At 44.7% G+C, this 24730-nt stretch overlaps 1 protein-coding gene and 1 long non-coding RNA gene across 20 annotated transcripts in view; both read right to left on the reverse strand.

Moving 5' to 3' along the window:
* The window catches only part of RBFOX2 (RNA binding fox-1 homolog 2), a 289113-nt gene that overhangs the window by 247919 nt on the left and 16464 nt on the right, over positions 1 to 24730 (reverse strand). The window lies entirely within an intron of this gene.
* Positions 15743 to 19431, reverse strand: LOC123386731. The gene is made up of 2 exons (XR_006601095.1): positions 17150 to 19431; positions 15743 to 16358 (listed from the first exon to the last, which is right to left on the reverse strand). It is a non-coding gene; the product is annotated as an uncharacterized LOC123386731 (long non-coding RNA).

A 24730-nucleotide genomic window follows, 5' to 3' on the forward strand; every position in this document is an offset into this window, starting at 1 on the left:
TGTCATGTAATACTACTTTAGTAAATATGCCGATAAAGCTCTACAAATCACTAATGATAATGAATGGCCAGTATCCCACTAAAAGACTGTAGAGGAGGGGGAAAAGCTGTACTGGAGTCTTTTGACTCAGAAACACATTTAGTTTATCATTTTTGTTTTTGTTTTTTTACCAAGGACCCAAGTCCTTCAAATCCAGATGGTCTTTCTGTTATCAAAAATAGCTTTTTGTGGGGCACCTGGCTGGCTCAGTCAACAGAATGTGAGACTCTTGATCTCAGGGTTGTGAGTTCAAGCCCCACATTGGGCATGGAGCCTACACTTAAAAAAAGAACCCGAACAAAAAGAGCTTTTTGTGGCCAATCCCCAAAGAAGCATAAGAACATACCATGTATTTTCATGCCTCAGTTCATACCAATATTTCTGTCTGGAATGACCTTCCCCTATCTGCATGGAAAACTCCTATTCATCCTTCAAAGCCCAGTTCTATCTATTGCCTGGTTTAGTCATTCATTCCCCAAAACCAGAAATCTACTCAGTGTCAGGAATTGTTCCAGGCAATGGAGACACAACATTGTACTAGATATAGTCACTGGTCTCACAGTGCTTACATTCTACTCGGGAAGCCAGATAGTAAACAAGAAGGCAAATTAAAATAAATCCAGATGGCGGTTAAGTGACATGAAGAAGATAAAGCAACACAACATGACAGAGTAGGGGTGGGGAGTAGTAACTTTCCCCAAAGGCAGACTTATTTGATCTTTTAAGACTGAATCAAGAACAGGGAGCTTTCCTGTATTCCTTTTACATTCCCAGCATTTACTCTTAGTACCTACACAATGAATATTCTAAATGAATAAAAAACATAAGGGGAAGAAAAAATGTAAAAGTAAAAAAAAAAAAAAACCTGTAGAAATAATCATCATAATCAACTTCCACTAAGAGTCAAGAAGCAGACTACCTGGGTGGCTCAGTGGGTTAAGCGTCCGACTTCAGCTCCAGTCATGATCTTGCGGTCTATGAGCTCGAGGTCTGCATCAGGCTCTGTCCTGACGGCTCAGAGCCTGGAGCCTGCTTTGGATTCTGTGTTTCCCTCTTTCTCTCTGCCCCTCCTCTGATCACGCTCGCTCGCTCTCTCTCTCAAAAATAAATAGATATTTTTTTTTTAAATTTGTAATTGAAAAAAAAGAGTCAAGAAGCATGAATCCTCACCTAAATTTTTCCCACTACCTACAAGATCTGGGGCAAATCTCTTCCTCTCATCTGTAAAATAAGTAGACTGGATTAGACTGGAATTATAATGCTCACCAGAGGCAAATAAAAAGTGAAGCACACAAGCAGAGACTGCATAGGACTAGAGTGAACAGGCACTCCTAAGGGGAACAGCCACTATGCAGCTCCCAGAGTGTACCCCGCAGGAATGTGGGCCCACTGGTGCCTCGAAAAGCCAGAAATCTGGATTTCATGTGTGTTCTCCCAGTGCTTAAATATTAAATCCACATGCCTTCAAAATATTGTGTAAGCCACACAAAACCCCATGTATAAGGGCCAGACCACACATCTCTGGTTTGCAACCTCTGGACTAGACCATTCTAAACCATTCTGGTCTTGACAGGGTTCTGTCTCAAGAAGAGACAATAAGACTGGAGAACAAAAAGAGAAAAGAACAGTCCCCCAGTCTCTGTCCCCAGTGTTCCAATCAGATCACAGAAGACTTTTTTTTTTTTTTTTTTTTAATGTTTATACAGAGGGAGACACAGAATCCAAAGCAGGCTCCAGACTGAGCTGTCAGCACAGAGCCCGATGCAGGGCTCGAACCCTGGAACCGGAAGATAGGCCTGAGCTGAAGTCAGATGCTCAACTGACTGAGCCACCCAGGTGCCCCAGAAGACTCTTCTTAATTCATCAGGCAGTAAATTCTCATTGCCCGGAAAGAATATTTTGTGTGCTGGACAATAAAAAGATCCATCCCAGCCTCTCCTTTAGAGCAGTAAGTCTGCTGTATTTTTAATGATCTGGAGTGAACTGTTGTGCTTTTGCCCACGTGTGCTCAATAAATATTCCTATCCTAGGCAATCAGGAATGCTTCAACAGAAGCACAACTCACATGCACGCACACAGACACACACACACACACACAGACACACACACACACCCCACAAAGCAAGGAAATCAATTATGCTGAAGACTGGCAAGATGCCCCAAAGACACAGCAGGAATGTGATATGAACAGCAGGATGAGGAAGGAGAATGAATAATTCAGACTCCCTGATTCACTTAACAAAGTTCTGTCAAGCACAAGCTGAGACCCACGGTCTGGAAAGGCAACCTGAGCTCACCAAACGGAAAGCCTGCCCCGAGGGTGGGACAGGGAAGAAATGACAGACCTGCCCCTAGAATAAGTCAAGTTATTTTTCTGAAAGCCAATGCATCACTGAAAACCAAAGTTGACAACAGATGATGTTTTCTTGTCATTCGCGCAGGGAAAAGAGCATGCATATTTTATTTATGCCCACCCTCTTTAAGAAGGCCTCCGTTAGACTAGAAAGCCAAAGTAAAGAAGGTAACAGGAAAGGCAAAAGAGAAAGCATCGGCCAGAATAGTTAAAAGTACACAGACGTTCTCCCGGCCCCTACTGTCCTATCCCCCTTCTGAGGTTGAGGAAAGTTACCAACACCACCTTTAAACTAGCAATGGTGAGCCATTTACCAACTACTTGTCAACTGCTTAACCTAAGTGAAGAAATGAGATCCAGATCTCATTTAGTTAAGAAGACAGATCATCGATCCTGAATATTAATCAGTCCTCATAAGCTGTTTGTTGGAAACGAGGGTTTTGTATATACATATATTTTTAAAAAAAAGAGAGAGAGAGAGAGAGAAAGCTGCTACACAAATGGCCCAGGGGAGAAAAACAAAGGCAAAGAGCCCAACTTGTTCTCATGTGTCTCTGTGATCGGTTCGGTGTGTTATTATTTTATGGTTTTAAATGGTTTTAAAAGTCATGTGTTGGTTTTTAATGACAAGAGTGAGATACCTTTCATCATTCAGCATTTAAATCCCTCAAATCTATGGTACACACTGGCGCAAGCCCTTCTTTCAGCCTTGCATCTGTGACATGTTCCTCGTAAACAACACACCAAGAATGTGTTAACTCCTGGAGGCCCCAGTACTAAAAACTGCGTTGTTGTCAAAATCAAGGAAAGAGTAAACCTGAGGCGCTGCTCACATCCTTCCAAGGCGGTGAAAATAGAAGAGTCTCTATGCAATAAATGGATCCTACATATTATACTAGTTGAGTAGCAGAAGACAGATTTTATCAAGCAATTACTACCACAACGAAGTGTAGTCTAGAGTAAGCTCACGACTTGAGAAATCATTTTAGGGGCACGGGGGTGGCTCAGCTGGTTGACCATCTGACTTCGGCTCAGGTCATGATCTCACGGTTCCCGAGTTCTAGCCCTGCGTTGGGCTCTGTGCTATCAGCGCGGTGCCTGCGTTGGATCTTCTGTCCACGTGTCTCTCTCTCTCTCCCTCTGCATCTCCCTCGCTCACTCTCTGTCTCTCTCAAAAATAAACTTTAAAAAAAAATCATTTTAAAAATTAACCTGATTCCTCAAAGTTACCAAAAGCAACGTCTACAAAATTCAAATGGCTGCTGAAGAGATGCTTCGGCCCTAAAAGCAAAGAAACGGCATTTAATGAGGTAATTAAACCGCTCCTTCTGGGGCTGATAACCAAATTTTCCTAACTGCTTCAGGTCAACCCCTAGGCAATTAATCTATCATCCCATCACAGAGCCTGTGATGCAACAGCACTGACTCCAACCAGAGACCCTCCTGAAAACAGTGACTGCATCAGATGGAGACTTTCTGCCCACATTCTATGTTACAGATCACAATTCAAGAGTTCACAAGGCAAGCTTCCAAGGGTCACAGACAGAAAGGGGCCTCTAATTTCCAAATGCTTAATGCCAGGAGCTTCTGGAAATTAGATGTTACAAAGTCTTACCTGCCATTTCTTTAGCCACAGAACAAATAAGACTGCTGTTGATCAACTTTAACAAGTTACAAATGGATGACAATCCTCCCAGAATAAGCATAAAATTTCTTCTCTTATTTGGTGAGTGTGGAGTAATGAGGATTTTTCTTTTTTTGTTGTTAAAGCTCCCCAGATGATGTTAATGGGCAGCTAGGACTGAGAAATGTGGATCTACCTGGTGTGTGTGTGTGTGTGTGTGTGTGTGTGTGTGTGTGTGTTTTAGTGTTTATTTTTGAGAGAGAGAGAGAGAGAGAGAGAGAGAGAGAGACAGAGAGAGAAAGCATCAAGCAGGAGGGAAGCAGAGGGAGGTGGGGGACAAAGGATCCAAGGCGGGCTTCACAGTGACAGCAGAGAGCTTGATGCAGGGCTCAAACTCACGAACGGTGAGATCATGATCTGAGCCAAAGTCGGACACCTGACTAAACCACCCAGGAGCCCCTGTCTACCTCTTTTGAAATAAACCAGCTAGGGGTAAGGTACTTAACTAGTGAGATCAAGTAATATATTCAAAGGAAGTTTTGACCTTAGAATGTGACTTTGTTTGAAATTATTATCTCTAGCAAAAGAACCAAATGCCACTCAGTGATCATCTACCCTGAAAATCTGGGACAAGTATTCTATACAGATAAGATTCTTGCAGTTCTAAAATCCTATAATCTATCCAACCATTAACTATCCAATAAATATTGGGCCTACTATATATCAGTCACTGTGCTAGATATGGGATTTAAAAAAAAAAAAAAGGGATCAAAGCATAGTCCCTACCCTCAAGGAACTTACAGTTTGGGAGGAGGTCAAAGTAGACACTTACATACACCGTGAGATAAATGCCAGGAAGGGAAAAGTACAAGGAATTATAACAGCAATTAGGGAAGTTACCCCACTGGAGATACTCAGCGAAAGGTTCCCAAAGCACGAACTTTAAGATGAGGGTTAGTGTGTAAAAGGTGGAAAGAGAAGTATTAGACCAGCAACTTCAAGCAGGGGAGCCTGGGTGGCTTAGTCAGTTAAGCATCTGACTTCAGCTCAGGTCAGAATCTCACCGTTCACGAGTTCAAGCCCTGCATCAGGCTCTCTGCTGTCAGTGCAGAGCCAGCCTCGGATCCTCTGTCTCCCTCTCTCCCTGTCTCTGTCTCTGTCTCTATCTCTATCTCTCAAAAATAAGTAAACATTCAAAAAAATGTAGAAGTAACTTCAAGTAGAGCTGTACGGTCCATGCATGAGTGGGTCAAGGGTCTAGGAGATGAGCTAGGAGCCAGATCACCGAAGTCACTTGAAGGGCACTGATATAATGAGAGCTGTTTCAGATGAATCATTTCTAAGAAAGGCCACTGAGATGCAGTGACACGGGCTGGAAGGGACAAAAGTGAAGGCAAAAAGACCCCTGGGTAAGCAGTGGCACTGGCCACAGAGCTACACAAGGGTGGAGTTCTGGAGAAAGGGCAGGCGGGGAGGGATGAGTTACAGACATGCTGGCTTTGCAGTACCTACAGGGCACACGAGCAGGTGGAAACTGCCATCGGATGTGCAGGAGGCAGATCTAGGCTACAGATAGCAATTTGGAAGTTGTCAGCATCTAGATGATGAATAAAGCCTTCGCTGTGGATGAGCTCACCCAAGGAGAGCACATGTCACAGAGGAAAAGGCCTAGAGCAGAATGCTGAGTGACAGCAGCCTGTAAGTGGGGGCTGAGGAAGGGTCATGGAAAAGGCTGTGGCGGGGGGAGGGAAACGTGTTAAAAAGGATGGTGCCAGAGGAAGCCGGGGGAAGAGGGGCATTTCAAGGACAGGGAAGACGGAAAGGACATTCACTGGGTTCAGCCACAGGGGTTGTTATTGGTGACGTCGGAGGAACGGAGTTTAAACGTTGTAGTCGAAGAAGAAACCAGACTTCAATGTGTTCAAAGGATAAAGACAATTATGTCAAGAAGCTGGTTTTGTAGTTTGTAGAAGGGAGAAGGGTAAAGAGCAGCCGGAGGACGGAGGAGACCAGAGGACTGAATATGCTAGATTTTATTTAATGAGAGAGGCATATAGAATGTTGGTAAGAAGAGATACAAAAAGGTAGATTTAAAAATCCAGGAAAGGGGCGCCTGGGTGGCTCAGACGGTTGAGCGACCGACTTCACCTCAGGTCATGATCTCATGTTCACGGGTCCAAGCGCCACATCGGGCTCTGTGCTGACAGCTCAGAGTCTGGAACCTGCTTTGGGTTCTGTGTCTCCCTCTCTCTCTGCCCGTCCCGTGTTTGTCTTCTCTCTCTGTCTCTCAAAAAAATAAAGTAAAACGTTAAAAAAAATTTTAGGGGCGCCTGGGTGGCTCAGTCGGTTAAGCGGCCGACGTCGGCCCAGGTGGTGATCTCACGGTTCGTGAGTTCAAGCCCCACGTCAGGCTCTGTGCTGACGGCTCAGAGCCTGGAGCCTGCTTCGGATTCTGTGTCTCCCTCTCTCTCTGCCCCTCCCTAGCTCACACCTGCTCTCTGTGTCAAAAATAAATAAACTTAAAAAAAATTTTTTCTAATTTAATAAAAAATAAAAAACAAAAATGCAGGAAAAAGATCCAAGCAGGATTCACCAAAGGAAGAACAATACATCTTTCACTGTAACAGACACAGTTTGTAGGTTTGATGGCAGGAAATTAAGAGTTTCAATTTGATATCTTCTATTTCATCCACAAATTAAGAGGCAAGAATTCTGGGGACGGGCATCCAACTCTTGATCTCAATTCTCGTCTTTTTTTTGAGAGAGAGAGAGTGCACTCGAGCTGGGAGGAGGGGTAGAGGGAGACAGAGAATCTTAAGCAGGCTCCATGCTGAGCACAGAGCCCAACACGGGGCTCGATCCCACAACCCTGGGATCACTACCAGAGCCGAAATCAAGAGTTGGACACTCAACCAACTGAGCCACCCAGGTATCCTTCAGCTCAGGTCCTGATCTCAGGGTACTGATTTCAAGCCCCATGTTGGGCTCTGCACTGGGCATGAAGACTACTTTTAAAAAAAGAGAGAGAGAGAGACAAAAATTCTTGCTTAAGTGAAGGGAAAGTAAATGGAGGACCATGAGGAACGTCTGAGACAGCTCTGGAGGCAAATCCCCAGGAGAGGTCACTCAAAAACACAAAGCCTGCCAGCAGGAGTCAAGGATCCAGGAATCGCTGAAAACCACGAAGGCAGACAGTCGCATCCATCTAGGCCTGGGTTTTGCTAGTAGGTCAAACAAAATGAACATAAAGAGAGAATACCGGCCAAAGCGTGGTTTAAGCAAAAGGCCAAGAAATCTAAACGAGGGAGGGGGGGAGCAAAGTCGGGGGAGGGGGGATTCACAGGAAGGGAGAGAGCGCAGAGAGGGCCAGTGTACGGACTCGTCAATGATGCTGGAGATGAGACGCAGCGGTAGCTGATGAACATGAACAAGAGAACTGGAAGATGGAAGGGTGTTAACGAGGAGATGAGATGTCCATCTTTCAATTTTCAGAAATGAAGCAGTTCCAGATGGACAAGACGGAGGGCGTGTCCTCAGAGCAGGCAGTGCAAGTAAGTACCTGCGCGGTTCCAGTCAGGGAAGCCCCTCAGTCAAAGAACTCAGAGGCAGGCGCCGGATCAGTCATCCGCACACACGCTGGGTCTCCTATCCCTCGTGACAATAAAGGTCGAGAGAAAGCCCAATAACCGGTGCCAACATTAGGCAGTTTGGGGTTTTTTTGGTTTTTTTTAATGAGGAAGAGAGGCAAGGCAATGGATAAATGACAGCACTGAGTAAGGGAAGTGGGTAGATGAGCCAGATTACAGGAGCTTTAAAGTAGCAGGGAATTTCAATTTCGCCCAAGGGAAGAAGATTAGACAGGAATCCTGGAGAGGAGAGATGCCAGGATACCCACCTCCCTAAAGTATAAGAACAAAAAACACCCAGTAGGAGGGGGATGTGATGTTCTCAGAAAGAAATGGGATTTAGTTAAGAGGAAAGAGTAGATATAAGAGTCCGTGAAAAGGCTGAGGATGGGGAGGACTGTTTACGAATGCAACAGGAAAAACGGGACAGTCTATGAGGGGAGGAGCCGCCTGAAGGTCAGGTCAGGAGAGAAAAATCACAGTCAGGCCGAGGTCACAGGAATATACAGATGGCCAGAGCTGCTTACATCCTGGATGCTGACCAAGGAGTGCAGAGTTGAAAGGAATGATTGGTTTGCCTGCTGCAGTTTCTTTTAAAAAAAAAAAAAAAAAAAAACAGTCCCAGTAGTTTCTTAATAGAAAACTGGACGGCTGCAGGACTTGGGCCTTTTGCGAGGAGTTCACATCAGCCGGGTTTAAGTGACCTTCTGGAGAGCCTTAACTGCAGGCCAAATCAGGCTCTACTGTACAGAAAACAACGGCAGCCTCTGGTCTCTCGAGAGAGGGGGCGCCCTTGGGCCCTGCAAGGAAAAAGCCACGGCCCAGAACACCTATTTTGCCCGGCAGACAAGAACACTCTCTGAGCAGAGTCAGTCAGGATGTGGACCCATTCACGCTGACCAGAACACACACCCGGTTTAGGCTTCTGGTATCAGTGACTGATGAACCAATAAATAACGTCAAATAAGTAATGAGAGGCTCAAGATTCAAGAACTTGGATGCCTCTAATAAAAAGCATTCATAAGCTAGACAATTACACTTTTACAAACCTAACTTATGTAGCTGCTCCTGTGCTAAGTGCTTACTTGTAATATCTCATTAGTTTTCACAAGTCTATGAGGCAAAAACTATCATTAACATTTTACAGATGAAGGAACTTAGCCTCATAGAAATTAAGCAAACTTGTCCGAGGTTATCAATGTACTAAGCAGCAGAGCCGGTAGGACTCTAAACCCCGAATTCTCAACCACTGCGCTCTATGCCTCTCCCAGCCCCAGCGGGTCCCGCCACCATGCCTGAGTTCATATCCTCTTGAATATACAACGCAGAAGTTATTATTAGTACACAAAGAAATAAAAAGCATGAACGCGAAGAAAACAAAGTCTGGTTACAGAGACAAGAGATAAACCACCCCCCCCCACACACACACACACAAAGGAAAGCAACTATTCAAAATTAAACTTAAGTACCAAGATTATGATAATGATAACAAGGATTGAGAAGACAGCCAGACTCCACAGATTTTTGATTTTCTGTCCAAGGCAACAAACTTTCTAATACAACCCATTCATCTACGCCTTCAGACTTCTCAAATGGAAAAGATCACGCTCGATTCCCTAGGAAGTACCTGAGTAAATCATACCAAGCCATCAGAAAAAAACTGAAGTCAAGTGGTTTTAAATGAATCCCTGCTGTCCTGAATCTTGAGCCCTATTCTGACCCAACCACTTTCCCATACATACCTCGTTTCCTTGTACTAAAGCCCCATTTTGATGGAGGCCAGACAAAAACTGACCCTCCCTTATTACGTCCACTGGGCCACTTACCCTGTAGGTCTTGCCTCCTGTGTCAGTCTACACTCCGGAAGTGTGAGGCTGAGCCAAAACTAAAACAGCTATAGGGAGGGGAGGCATGGATGAGTCCATCTTGGGAAACTCGGCAGCGTGTTATTTACACACTCTTATTTAACAGTACCTTTGCCCCCACGTTCCGGTTTAAGCTACCGGAGCGTACCATTTATGTCCCTGCCAAACATACCTCTCCACCCCTCGCAACACCTTCACTCAGCCTCCTGCACCAGTGAACTCACCTCCATGTCCCTACTTGGAGCAGAAAACAGAATGAGGCCCTGCTTTACTTTCAAACCTCCCAGAGGCAGAATGAGATACAGAATGGTTCCTGAGTGCTCTGAATCTTAATTAAGAGAAATATAATATCCACATAATAACAACACATTTACCATGGAATATCCAGCCTTATTCTGCTACTAAAAATCAACTGAGGCACACACCAGTATTCAAGGCTCACGCAAAGCTGAATTCATCCTGGCCTCCCCGTTGCCCGACCAAAAAAAGACAATTTTGATTACAGGTCAGAGTTGGCAGTCTCAAAATGGGTAAAACTGTTCCAAGCAACACTGCTGAGGTAGCAGGTGAGGGTAAAATGGACTTCAGCCACTGAACTCTGACCGTTTTCAGAGGCGGTCAGTGAAATCCAGGTACACTAACAGGGGAAAACAGCAGATAAACAGAAAGTGTAGCAGTTTCAAAATATGTCCACAAATTCCTATATACTATATACTACTCCCTTCAAGAAGTGAAGCCTAAAAAAAAATAAAATAAAATAAAAATAAAAATAAATTTAAAAACTGGAGCCTAATTTTCCTCTCCTTGAGAGGAGGAATTAGACTCAGACACTTGCTTCTAACAAATAAAATAAAGCAGAAATGATAACGTATCCTGCAGGCACTAGGTCATTAAAAGCACTGCAACTCCCCCCTTCACCTGCTCTCTCCCTTACTCGATCTCTCACTTGATCACTCACTCTAGGGGGGAAGTCAACATAAGGTAGGGAAGACACTCAAGAAGCCTAAGGAGAAGTCCATGTTGGAAGGAACTAAAGCCAGAGGGGAACTGACAACATGCCAAGAGTCTTGAAACGAACCATCTTGGAATCCTCCGGCCCCGGTTCAGACTTCAGATGAGTGCGACACCAGCAACTGCCTGACTGAAACTTCATGAGGGATCCTAAGCCTGAACCGCACAGCTTAGTTGCTCCCAGATTTACGACCCACAGAAACTGTGACATAATAAAGGTGTGTTGTTTCAAGTCAGTAAGTGTAGGGGTAATATGTTCTGGGGCAAAAGACAACTATTACAGAGGGCATGTTGTAGCACATCGGTTTGTGAGTCCCAAACTATCTCTTGGCTTCTGGAAAACGGACACTACCAGAGAGGAGCACACCAGTTGTTCAGTAACTTCTTCTGTTTAGAGCAGAAATATAATGACAGCAAGAAATATGGGCCATTTACTTAATTTAAAATTTTCTAGTTAACAGCATTTAAAAAAGAAACCAGGTAAGGTAAATTTTAATATAATTTAGGGAATCCAACACATCCAAAATATTAGCATTTCAACATGTCAATATTTCAACAATAGTCAATGATTTGTAAATTTTCAATGAAATTTTTTTGCACTGGTCTTTAAAATCTAGTGGGTATTTGAGGGGGTGCCTGGGCGGCTCCGTTGGTTAAGCGTCCGACTCTTGCCTTCGGTTCAGGCATGATCTCACGGTTTCGTGAGTTCGAGTCTCGCGTCAGGTGCCTGCTTGGGATTCTCTCTCTCCCTCTCTCTGACCCTTCCCCGCTTGCAATGCTTCTGTCTCTCTCAAAATAAATAAACTTTAATAAATAAATACACAAATACATAAACAATAAGCAAATAAAATCTAGTGTGTGTTTTACACTCACAGAGCATCTCAGTTTGGACGAGCCATGTTTCAAGACCACGACAGCCACAAGTGGCTAATGGCTCCTGTATCAGAGCAGGTCTAGAAAATTTTTTTCTGCAGCTTGCTACCCTTTAAGAAATGTGAGTGTAGAGCTCAAAGAGATCAAAGTGAAGAATTTTTCAAATACCTAAAGAATTTTTTAAATTTTCTTTACCGAGCTGTATCACTATATAGGTTCCCACGCTGGGAAGGAGTGGCCTTCATGGAAGGAAGGGGGGGGGGGGGAGCAAGGGCAGTGCTTACTGTTGGGAAAGGGAGGGACCGCTTTGAAGAGAAAGGAACACACCTCCTACCAAGAATCAGCTGGAGTACGGAGAGCATCACCTGAATTTTTTTTTTATTTTTTTTTTTAATGTTTATTTACTTTTGAAAGAGAGAGAGAGAAAGAGAGAGAGAGCACACACGAGCGAGCAGGGGAGGGGCAGAGACAGATGAAGACCCAGAATCCAAACAGGCTCCAGGCTCTGAGCTGTCAGTACAGAGCCCAACGAGGGGCTCAAACTCACAAACCGTGAGATCATGACCCAAGACGCTTAACCGACTGAGCCACCCAGGCGCCCCCAGCATCACCTGCATTTTTAACCGACACTTCCCTCAGCTCTCACTCAGCCACCCATCTCACACACAGCCCTACGTCCCACTGAAAAGGAAAGTTGCAGTTTGCTCTGAAGCAGATCTGGAGGGGGAGAAAGAAAAAAAAGTAAAAGAACATTTGGCTTCAAACGTCCGTGGATGGATGAATGGATAAAGAACATGTGGTATATAGAGACAATGGGGTATTACTCGGCAATCCGCAAGAATGAAATCTTGCCATTTGCAACTACGTGGATGGGACTGGAGGGTCTTATGCTAAGTGAAATTAGTCAGTCAGAGAAAGACAAATACCGTATGACTTCACTCCTATGAGGACTTTAAGAGACAAAACAGATGAACGTTAAGGGAAGGGGAACAAAAATAATATAAAAACAGGGAGGGGGACAACACAGAAGAGACTCTTAAATACGGAGAACAAACACAGGGTTACCGCAGGGGTGCTGGGAGGGGGGAGGGGCTAATGGGGAAGGGGCACTAAGGAATCGACTCCTGAAATCACCGTTGCACTAGATGCTAATTTGGATGTAAATTAAAAAAAAAAAATTAATAAAAAAAAAGGAAAACAAATCAAAACAAAACAAAACAAAACAAAAACATCTGGCTTTCTCCAAAACCACTTCTCCAGCTAACACACTGGCCTCCCCTCCCCCAGCAATGTCCTCTTCTCGGCTCGCTGCCGTGAAGGGGGACCAATCGAAACCAGAGCGGTCAGCCGACCGTAATCTCCACAGGAACATCTACTCCGGGGCCACCAGAGTCCCCCTCTCTCTCCTCTCGCTCCTACTTCTTGAGAAGCTAGATTTGAACCGCTGTGGAAACAAGCCAGTTGTGTGAGTCATGCAGCCATCCATCCCAAGGGGCCTGGGCAAAATCCAGAGGACAGCTGGAAACAGCTGTCGTGAGATCAACTGCAAACAGGGGGGCGGGGAGGGGAGGAAAAAGAGGATGAATTCATAGTTGATTACACACGATCCCAATCTGGCCTCAGAAAAGCTGGTTTTCATTTTGCCGCCCGAACAAGAAGTTTCTTCTCCCTTCTTACTTAAAAGTTCTTCTCCCAGTGAAGGCAGCAACCACGGGCTCACCACTGAAGCCCCCCAGAGACGATTACCCGGGGTGGGATCCCTCTCCCACCGTGTGTCTCCCGCGGCGTGGGCTAACGGGACCCCCCCCCCCAGGTAAGGAAGAAACTATTAAAGAGTAGCTGGAAAGGCAGACACCTCTGACTTGAACAGAACTCTTCAAAAAAAAAAAAAAATCACCAGGAAACAGGAGGCTGCTGAAATGTAGCACAGACATAGTCCCAGGGCAAGAGGAGCTCCACTCCCATTCCACGCATGATGATGATGATGATGATGATGACGACGACGACGACGACGCCGTAACACTGTCTCTTAAGGAAACAGGACGACAGGCCAGAAGGGTGTTTCTCGGCATGATCAGAAGGCGACCAGCCTGCAGATTCCTACCCCACTTTCCTACTGGCCGAAACCGTGTCCGTCTTCACACATCAGCCTTGAGGTCCTGAAGGAAAAAGGTGGCTGACGCCTGGTCCAGCTGAGTGTCCTAAAATGAGCAGCGTGACAGCAGGTAACCTTCCTACACGAGGACTCCGCACAGTGCGACACCTTAGGGAAGAACGGGGGCTTACTGGCCTCTGACGCAAACCAACGTCAACGGGCTCTGGTCACAGGAGATGTGGAGAACCAGTACGCACGCCCTGCCACGCCCACACAGCCATCCTTCAAAAGCCCTGTGCCCACAGCTTACGTGGCTTCTAGCAACACCCGCTCGGGCGGGGGGGGGCAGGTGTGGGTTCCTCGGTCATTTCCGACACTCACGTGGTAGAAGCAGTCCCTACTCCTCAAATTCACCAGCCACCCCAACCCAGGGGAAAAGAAGCACTGCTGCCTTCAGGAGAGGTCTAGAGAGATTTTTAGAAGCCAATGAAAACTCCCCTCAGCTCCCCCTGTTGCCCACCTGCCATCAGTGACGCTGTTCCACGAGAGACCAAGATTCAACATCTCTCCATTCACCCCCTTCTCTGCAGTGCTGTTTTCCAATGCAGAACTTTAGTTATTTCTGACACGGAATTTAAGTATTTGCTATATTACATCACACACAGGACCTCCTGCAACTTATTTCCAAAGCCAGAGGCAGGAGATCCTGAGATGGGGAGGGAGCCCAGAGGAAAGTCTGAGTCAGCTTCCACGGCCGGAGGAAAGTTTCCCTTAGCCTCCCAGGCTTGTGATTACAATAATTAATGACAACTTGTAAAAGTCACACATAAAACCTTTTTCAATCGCCAGAGCTTACATTCTGGATCCCTTTTATTTTTTCGCCTTTTATGTCTCACCTTTCCACCAAGTGCCCAGCAAACCCAGCAAAACAACTGTGGGCACTCCTGTACTAAATACGATCTTTCTCACCAGCGAATTAGCAAGGTTTATGACCCTTCACTATGTTTTACCTCATCAACTTAGACTGTTACTTAACTCAGTTTATACACCATCGACCCAACCAAATCAAAGGCCTTCGCAGGTCACCCCCTGGACCTTCCTCTTCCTGCCCACACTGCCGCACGCAGAGCGAAACCTCAAACACCACCTCTCGGTTAGGTTTTGCTTTAGGTAAAAGGAGGGCAGGGATGAGACGAGGGACTGCATCTAAAATGCGCACGGTGAGGACGCAGCAAAGGTTGAGTCTCTCCAAAGGAAGCCACCCTCCAGAAGCGGAGGAGAAAGTTTTTATCAAGTCTTAGGACAAGAGGACATCCAAGGCCCCGGCAACTGCTCACAACAGCCAGTCTTGGAGCCATTAAGCCAAAGCCGCGTACTTGCACTTTCAGCCCCGTCTCCTCCAGACCGTGTTTCTGACAACCGCAATGACTTCCTTTCCAATCAGCCCACAGTGGCAGCCGCTGCCATGATAACCAGCAAGGATGTCAAGAAGTCCGGCCGTCTGTTTTGAAGGGCAACTTGGGGAAGCCAGCAGATAATAATGTCCCAGGCCCATTCGGAGGGGCAGGGGGTCCGTGAGGTTAAAAAGGCAACAAAGAGTTTGTGAGAGGAAATTACCACCAGCTAAAAGGTCAGAGTGTATTCAATTCACATATGGCCAAGGTGGTAAGCATACAATTTTCTTTAAGGTTTTTTTCCCCCCAAACCAGGCAACAAGAAAGAATCATAAATTGGGGTCTAAGGACAATACATAAATTGACTTTTAAAAAATAAGCAATGGATGGGACACCTGGGTGGCTCAGTCGGTTGAGCATCTGACTTTGGCTCAGGTCATGATCTCACGGTTCGCAGGTTCAAGCCCCACGTCGGGATCTGTGCTGACGGTTCAGAGCCTGGAGCCTGCTTCGGATTCTGTGTCTCCCTCTCTCTCCGCCCCACCCCCACTTGTGCTCTCTCTGTTTCAAAAATAAATAAATACTTAAAAAAATTTTTTTAATAAGCAATGGAAATAACTGAACATTAGACTTTAGAGGGTCTGGTCACGTAAGAATTTTCGTTAACTACACATTGCTGGATGAGTACTATTACACATGCTTAGCAGACAGGGAGAGTGACAGGGAAGCAGTGGAATATCTCAGCCCAAATTTTCACGGAAGACAGGTGTCCAAAGACTGAAGCTAGGCTTCTTAAAGGCATAATCTACGGGGAGAACTTCAGTCTTAGACGTGAAAATACAAAACACGTAGGAAGTCATTATTAACTTTACAGATTTAATATCCAAAAGCAGGAAATGCAGAAGATACAGTTCTTACAGAAATACTAAAACATGTACACTACATTCAAACGCAGAATTTTAGACCTGGAAAGGGACTGCCAGGCGATAGATAAATCAATATTGTAATAACAATTCCAACACACCGTGTCCGAGGAGTTCAAAGCACTTGGCTTTAAGTACTACGTACATACACACTGAGGAAGACTCTGAAGCTTTAACTTTTGCACTTGACGATTTGTGCTAATTCACAACCTCTGTATTACACTTAACTTTTTTATTCTAAGAAGGAAGGGAAACGGAGGGAGGAGGGGGAGGGAGGAAAAGAGGGAGAGGGATGAACAAAGGGACCCAACATGTGTTTTACCTCCTATGATATGAAAAATGCATCCACTTGGGGTCTCAGTATCTACCTTCCTTGTGTCTGTTTTCCTTTGTTTTCCCTCCATCTTCTCTGGGGCGGTTTTGGATTTTGTTCACAGTCCTGGTTTCTGTCTCCGCCCTCTGTGCACATGTCTGTCTTCCTTCCATGTCTCTTTACCTCTTTCCCTGACCCTGCCCCCAACTTCAGGTCCCCGCATAAAACAAGAGCAAATTTCACTGAAAAGCAAACAAGACATTTTATAATTGAAAGTTCCTTACAATGGTACGAATCATCTGCTCTAATCCTTCCAGTTTAGGAAACTGAGGCTCTGAGAGATTACTCAACTTGCCCAATGTCACAAAACCAATAGACGATAGAAATGAAACTAAAATCCAGGTTTTTCCAATTAAAGTACTAAAAGAAAGCACAGAAAGTTATTTTTAAGTCTCCAAGTGGAGACGGTCTTTCCCAGAAAAAAACAAGACAAAAAAAAAAAAAAAAAAAACAACCAAAGATCCAAAAACTTGAAATTAATTCCTTATATACTCAGTTATATTCCAAAATATATACAAACACATACACATCCTTCTATGCTATAAATAAATTCAAAAGGACAAATGACAAACTGTCGGGGAAATTTTTGCAACATGAATGACAGAGCTAATTTCCTTAATTTATAAAAGTTCTTGCCAATTAAAAAAAAACAAAACCTGTTTCAAACCTGAGTTGATGACAAAGAATACAAATGAATTTTAGACACATAAAAAAAAAAAAAGATCACTTTATATTACAGAAATACAAAAGACCAAGGTACCGTTTCTCACTTAGACTGTTAAAAATCAAAGCATGGAAACACATTTGCCAAAACGACAGGAAAAAGTCATCTTATACTCACGAATCGCATCTTTGCTGTTCACGGCAGTGCACAATTTTGGAGGCTGCCTGGCAATACCTATCAAAAATGTCAATGTCCATGCCCGTAGAAACCGACAATGCCACTTCTCAGAATCTGTCCTCACGGACTTACCTATGTGCACAAGGACACAGCCACAAGCAGCACCACTTATAGTAGCAGAACGCTGAGAACAACCTAAATGTCTAGCAATAGGAATGTTTAAACAAATCATGATTTAAAAAAAAAAAAAAACCTTTCTATGGAATACTATGTGGTCATTTCAAAAGAATGAGGTTGATCTGCATAAACTGAAACAAAATGTTCCCTAAGACATTCTGTTCAGTGAAAAACAAAGGGCCTTTAGGTATATAAAGAGGTATGTATCTCCAAGCACGTGCACAAGCAGAATTCCTTTAGAACGTAACAGAACTACGAAGGCTTCTATCACATCACACTCCAAAAGGAACTTCTGGACTCTTCCAGTTCTATGAAAAGCTCCTACATTGGGAAGTTCTTCTTCACTGCTAACTTGCAATAACCTTCAAAAGACCGGTGCCCTACTACCCCTCCTTGACTCTTGAACCCTATACAATGAAGCTCTCTGGTCCTTCTCAACCCCTTTGCCTATGTACCAGCTCAGCACCTGGGCCCCCAGGAAACCCTTTCATACCTGTACAGCTTTGAATTTTTCCTCACTCTTTCAGTATTTCTATATCCTAACATAAATTCATTTTCCCCATAAACATACCCCACAGCCTTCCAAAGCCTATAAAAGGCCATTACTAGGACTTGGCATTCTCTTTGCTCTCCCCACTGCTGCTTTTCTATCAATTCATTTCATTCTTTACGCATCAAACATTTATTGTATACTACATATATATATTTATATTTATATTTATATTTATATTTATATTTATATATTTTTTACATACCACGTATATTATAATGAGAAGTCAAAAAGAGAAACCTAACACCTGGTCCCCATTTTAAGAAAGGTGCAGCCTAGTACAAATATTCGAAAGTAAACTTCTTGGCGTAGCATAAAAGACAAGGAAAGAAAATGGATGCAGGGGAAGTGACCTAATAATCGGCTACACATACCAAAGTAACAGCTCTGGGTACCTCTGGAGAAGGAACAGAGACTGAAGGTGGTAGTCAAAGTCACCACTGGCTTTACATGTTTGTTCCTGATTTTTTTTTTTACTTATAAGAATATACCCGTGTATTAATTTATAATTTGAAATAAACTTTAAAAAGGAGGTGATGTCTAACCAATCTTGATGTTCCTAATGCCTATCTAGCACGGTGCCTGGCACATTGGTGGAGCTCCATAAATGATCACCGAACAAAAGAACGAACAGATGTGCAGAATTCTACAGAGCAGAATGGAAGGGAGGAGAAACAATCCAGGGCATCTCAACCTCGGATTGAATCACTGTACTGACATCTTGGACTGGATCATTCTTCATGAGGGGGCTGCCCTATGCATTTTAGGGTGTTGAAGCAGCAACCCCCGGCCTCTACCCACCAGAGCCAGCAGCACCTCCACAGCTACAAAAATCAAAAACGTCTCCAGACGTCACCAAATGTTGCGTGACGGGTAAAACATCCCCCGGTTAAGAACAGCCAAGTTAATCCTTATATATCATTCTCTCCACTTTCTGCACTGCCATGACTTTCTCTCAATCTGCCCAATGAGTCCACCGGTTTACTCCTCAATGATGTCAGTACTCAAGCTGACGACCCTCCCAAAGCTTCCAACTGCGACCTATTTATTTCCGGCGGGCTTTTCTCCACCAAAATCATCCATCTGATAACTATTCCTTAGGAATCCTCACTACCCAATCTCTTCTAACAGCAGGATCTCAAATTTGTATCACAAGCCCGTCCTTTGTCCTTTGTCTTCTCCGACCCTTTACTGCACTAGAACCTGTTTGTTCCAGCTTCCCTGGGCCCCACCCAGGGTAATGTGCACTTGGCTACCCTTGTGGGCTTTTGGGCGTGGTTGGATAAAGTTAAGAAGCCATAGGACCACCTCAATCCAAGCTGGCACTTAACTGAGCCATATGATCCTTTTATTCTAATTTTTGATGAGTTCTTACTACACGGGAACAGATACTTCTAAAATTTCTCTACTCTCCTCAAAGTGTAAACAACACGCTGCCTGCAGGCTACCATTCTTCCCCAACGGAAGGAAGGAGGTCTTTGGACATGAGCTTAGTTACCTAGCCTTCTCATACACATCTAGTGCTTAATAAATAGGTGTGATATTTAGGCAGGAAAAAGTCATGACTTTATACTGGCTCTACCAAAAAAAAGTAATTTTTATGAAAATAAAAAACCTTTAAATTTCATTCTAATTCAAGATTTTATTCTACAATTTTTTTTTTTTTTTTGAGAGAGAGCATGCACGCAGGGGAGGGGCAGAGAGAGAGGGAGAGAATCTTAAGCAGGCTCCATGCTCAGCACAGGGCCCGACCTGGGGCTCAATCTCACGACCATGAGATCATGACCTGGGCCAAAATCAAGAGTCAGTCGTTTAACCGGATGAGCCACCCAGGCGCCCCAATATTCTACAATTCTAAGCAACGTCAAGGAGGAAAGTCAACATGCCTCTCCAGTTCCTCAAGCTGTCCCCACCAACAGCAGAAGAGTGCCGCCGAGGGGTCCTCTGGGTAATCATTAAAGCACAGTGAGGTTTTAGAATTAAACAAGGCTAATGCTGGTGGCGATTCCACACGCTAACGACCCAACACTTGGCTCTCTGTGAAAGATGGCCAATGTTGCCCGAGAGCAAAACTGCTCTGTGACAGGAGACAAGGGCTTTAAATAATTAATCAGCATAAGCAGCCGCACAATATCTTTAGAATTCAATGTCCGGTTTTCACCTACCCTAATGCCTTCCACAGGTACAAGGTTACCGTCGGAAGAAACAGGCGGCATACTTAAAGAATCTCTAGAACCCTACCGAATCTAAGGCATAACACTTTCCACCAGCTTTTGTCCCATGAGATAATTATGGAATAAGCTTGGCAAAAGCTTTGGCAAAATACAGCCAATCGTTTCTCAAGACATGTTCTAAACTTTTTTCTTGACCTTCAGCTTATGGTGGCTTACACAGGATCTTAAAAGCATTTTAGTCAGCCATTTTTGGTAACTTGGGAGCAACATTATTTTTAGCTAAAAAAGTTTATTTCAATCCCTCTCGCATAACTCAGAAGCATCTAACCAGGTTTGGTTCAAGCTTTCTGGAGTAATTTTTCTTTTGAGTGAATTCAAAACATAGGATATTTCAGCTTCAAAGGAGAAACTTTCTCCTTAAGAGGCATTAACAACCGAAATGGGCTAACACACAAGATATGTAAAAAAAAAGAAAAAAAATCACCTGCCTACCTGCCACTACCCTGGAATACTGGGAGATTAAGCACGTTAACATTCATAAAATTTTTGGAACGCCTCTGACGGACAAAACATTGTTGTTACAGCATTCCAAGCAAGAGCGAAATGCATGCCTGCAAGGTCGAAAGTGCTTCACATAAATTTAAATATAATGTAAGGGAACATCAGGTTCAAGTTGTTTTCCACGCAGCACTCAAACTGTGATTCCAAGTAGAGAGAAAGCCTCTTCAAGGATAAAGACAGCTGAAAACAAATAAGGAATTCTGCTAGAAGACAGCTCAACTACATATATACGACAAAAGCAAATACAGGTTTTCTTTGTTCTCTCTTACTCTTCTTTGATGAACACAGACTTGTCACTACTCCCCCTGCCAGGGGGCCATGTTCCTTGAGTGGCAGGATAATCCAATCACCATCACCATTATGGCAACGTCAAGAACAATGGTACAGACTGCAAGGGGACTGCAGTCTGTGGACGAACTACCTACCGAAGACACAGGGAAATTCATGTCCTCGCGCCCTCTCTTCCGACCCCACTGATACCTCCGACCCCCCCCAGCTCCTATCGCCCCTGGCCCTCGCACCTACTGCTGCGTCTGCCTGGACGGGCCTGCCCTCCCTTCTCCCTTCCCTGCCTAGCCCTCACTCACTCAATTCTCGGCAACAGCTCCTGCAGAATGTCTCCCTGGGCCCATGCCACCCAACCGGATAAGAATCCCTCTATTATGCTCCCATAGAAACACTGCACTCATTCCTATCAGGGCACAGAAGCTCCTCTATTACCATCAGGTTAGGTCTGGGAGGAAAGGCTGTTGCTAAGTCCACTAGTTCATAAAACCCCAACGTGAAAAAATCCAAGTAACCCATAGGTGTGCATCTAGTGAGGAAATATTTAAGCAAACTGGCTTACGGTAATGGTCCCAACTTGTCTCATTTCTTCTCAACTCACTTTATGATTTGCTCTCGACCCGTTACAATCATCTGCGTCATTGCACAATTCATCCCGTACACACGGTCAGTATCTGCCATTTCTAACGTTACTTCCGGTTATAATCATCTCTACACTTATCCTCCCCTTCATATCAGAATTTTCGTTACAATCAGAGGTTTTAGCCTTATGGAGTAAGACACAGTTAATAATAATTATAATAAAACATAGTAAAATAATACATATAAGCACTGGCAACACCCTGTGTACCAGTGAACAACGTGACAGAATTTAAATGGTCACGTGCCACCCCAGTACTATTTTCTTCTTTGAGGTGAGCAGAACCGGCACATTTGCTCTAACACATGACTTCATTCATTTTCCTATGAAAATTGACAAATTCAGGCATTATGATGAGTAAGATGGCTCCCGTACTTATTCCTACGTCACATTAATAAATTACTTTGATTTTTTTAAACAATACAAGCACAGGACACAAAACTCAAAAGGCTACGACAAGAAGCCTTCCGCCTACACCCCTACTTCTCCGTCACTCGGGAACGCTCCCCAGAGGCAACCCCTGTTACCGCAATCTTGTGTTCCCTGGCAAAGAGTCTGTGTGCACCTGCACGGATGCTTTTCTCTGTGACACACCGGCAGCAAACTGTCCGCTTTTCCGCACCGTGAATTTTCACACCTGATGTATTTCAGAGTCTTCTCTGTTTGTTCATCTGGAGCCGTCTGACCCTTTGTAACGGCCGCGTGATATTCCATCCCGTGAATGTACCTTATTTTAGTTCACAGATTTCCTGTCGAAGAGTGTTCTGCGTTGTTCAACCATTTGCCAGTTCAAGTAATGTTGTAATGTATTTCCCTGCACACAGATGCAGAAATATCTACTGGATGAATTCCTAGAAAGGGAGCTGCTGAGTCAAAGAATATGTGCGTTTTACAGTTCAGTAGATATTGCTAGACAGCTTTTCATGGCGGGTATGCGGCTTTTCACCGCACCAGCAACATGAGGACCCCTTTCTCCACCTACACCCTTAGCGATACATCGTGTACCAAACTTTTATTCCAACGGACAGCTGTTCCAGACACCTCCCACAATACACTTCACAGATTCCATAATACCTTCCCTTTGATTAACTCTGTACCCCCCCAGGGTCTAGCATGTTGTAAGCACTCACATGTTGTGAGGTGAATGAATGACCAAGCAAAAGAGCAGGGGCTTTGGGGGCGCCTGGCTGGCTCAGTCAGTTGAGCGTGCAAGTCTTCTTGATCTCAGGGTGGTGAGTTCTAGCCCCATGTTGGACACAGAGATCACTTTAAAAAAAGAAAAAAAAGTAGGGGCTTTTGCATGATGAGAGGTTTACTTTTAATATAAGGAATAAGGAAGGGGTTTAAACATTAGTAATGTTTCCCCTTTGTAAGGGGAAAGGGGATAGGAACGGATGGATAGATGGATGGATTCTGATCTAAAATGGTTTTCTGCAAACCAAATGATGGTTTCTCCTAGAGGTTTTTAAAAAGAAATACTTGTCCGAAATAAAGTACTGTCCCACCTTAAAGACAGACAGCCTATCTTCAGAGTGTCAAGAAAGCAGAAGGGCCTCCAATGCAACTCCCAAACGAACAGGAAGATTCTCTCTCTGAAACTGCCATGGGACACTGAAGCTTCTCGCGTTAGTATATATATATTTTTTTACACACTTTTTCAAAACCTGGACTCACATCATGTATCATACACAGCGACACAGATGGTTAACGTTTCACCCATTTTCTTCCGTACAGTACCTGGCATAGTTAATGCTAACAATCTTTCAGGGAACACAATAAATACCGGACTCCACACTGCCACGGGTCAGCGTGTGTCTGCCATGGTCTCTGGTGCCCCTGCCTGGCGCTACGTCAACCACCGTAACAACGGGTGACACGTACAGTGGTTACCCATGGACCAGGCGCCCCTCTAAACACGTTTTCCTATATTACCTCGATATTCACACACGTCGCCAGGTACAAACTAGTTTTCCTATTTCACAGACGAACGACTGAAGCACTGAGGAGGTACGTAACTTGCTCAAGGGACACACAGGTAAGTAGGCATAGAGACAGTCGGAACCTAAGCAGTCTGATACCAGAATGGCTCCTTTTAACCCGGTATTTTAATACAGTGTGACAACTGCTCTGATGGAGTTGCACACGGAGTACCTGCCACCAAGTACTAGGCTTTGACACATACTCCGCGTATACCTCTGTCAGAGCAATGATCACGTGGTGTGAAAAGCATCTGTGTACACATCCTCTTCCCCACTGCAAAGTCACGTCTTAGCCATCACTGTGCCTGGCACCACCTCACTCAATAAAGTCTTTCGCTGGGTTTCGACTTAAGAGATCCAATAATAAAATGTGATTCCTATTCCTTGGGCTTGTATTTCATATTTTCAAGGTTGGTACCTCTCCTGCCCCTGTGTGCCACCATTCCCTAAGACCCATCTCCTCTAAAGCAAGATCTGCTTCTCCAATAGTTTGCTGCTTCCCTAGAGATGCCGGCCAGACCTCTCGAACTGCTTTGGGCACATTCACAGGAGTCCTGACACACCAGACGGACCCACCACCGTTCCTGCTGGGCAGGGCACCGGCAGTACAGCTCCCACCCCCGCCCCCGCCCCCAGCAGCCACCAGCATGGATCAGTGGCTCTTATCAGGAACGTGGAGTAACTTGAGCCACCTGCCAACCCATCTCTCAACTGCTAAGACAGGCGCTTTCTGCTATCAGGTTGCACAAATGCCTGGAAACCTTATACCAGGTGTGAAGGAAGAAGCGAGAGGGGCAACAACCCAGCATCTGGTGCCCTGCCTGCTTCCGTTCACTGCGTGGGGCCAGAGACCGAGTGGGCCTCATTCACTCGCTGCAAAGCCCTGGGACCATAAAGATTGTGCGGTGAGAGCAGCATCACCATGTACTGGACGTCAGCATTCACCTAGAGCACAAGACACGTCTCCACTGGCCTCATTCGCCCAACAGCGAGAACGCTACCTCCTCTGTAATAACACCCTTGTGGAGACAAAGGTCCATCGCAGAAGCTAACTCTGAAAAAAAGCACAGTTTCCTAGCCTTAAATGCAGAAGTCTCTAAAGGTCAACTGAGCTAGAGTCAAGCCCAAGCGTGAAATCCTTGATGCTACGTCTGAATCAGAATCCACTGTCTGGTAAACAAAAGAAAAATACTCTGTTTGTTGAACCATATCTATTTACTTCCCGTCAAGTCTCAGTGGCAGAGTGGCCATCTCCTAAGGATGAAGAGCATTCACTCAATCCCAGGCTTTCCACAAACATAGTGGCTAAGTGAAACTAATGGCCATTGTGACTGCTGAGACACAAAC

Source organism: Felis catus, chromosome B4 (assembly GCF_018350175.1).
Source record: "Felis catus isolate Fca126 chromosome B4, F.catus_Fca126_mat1.0, whole genome shotgun sequence".
In the NCBI taxonomy this organism is placed as follows: Eukaryota; Metazoa; Chordata; class Mammalia; order Carnivora; family Felidae; genus Felis; species Felis catus.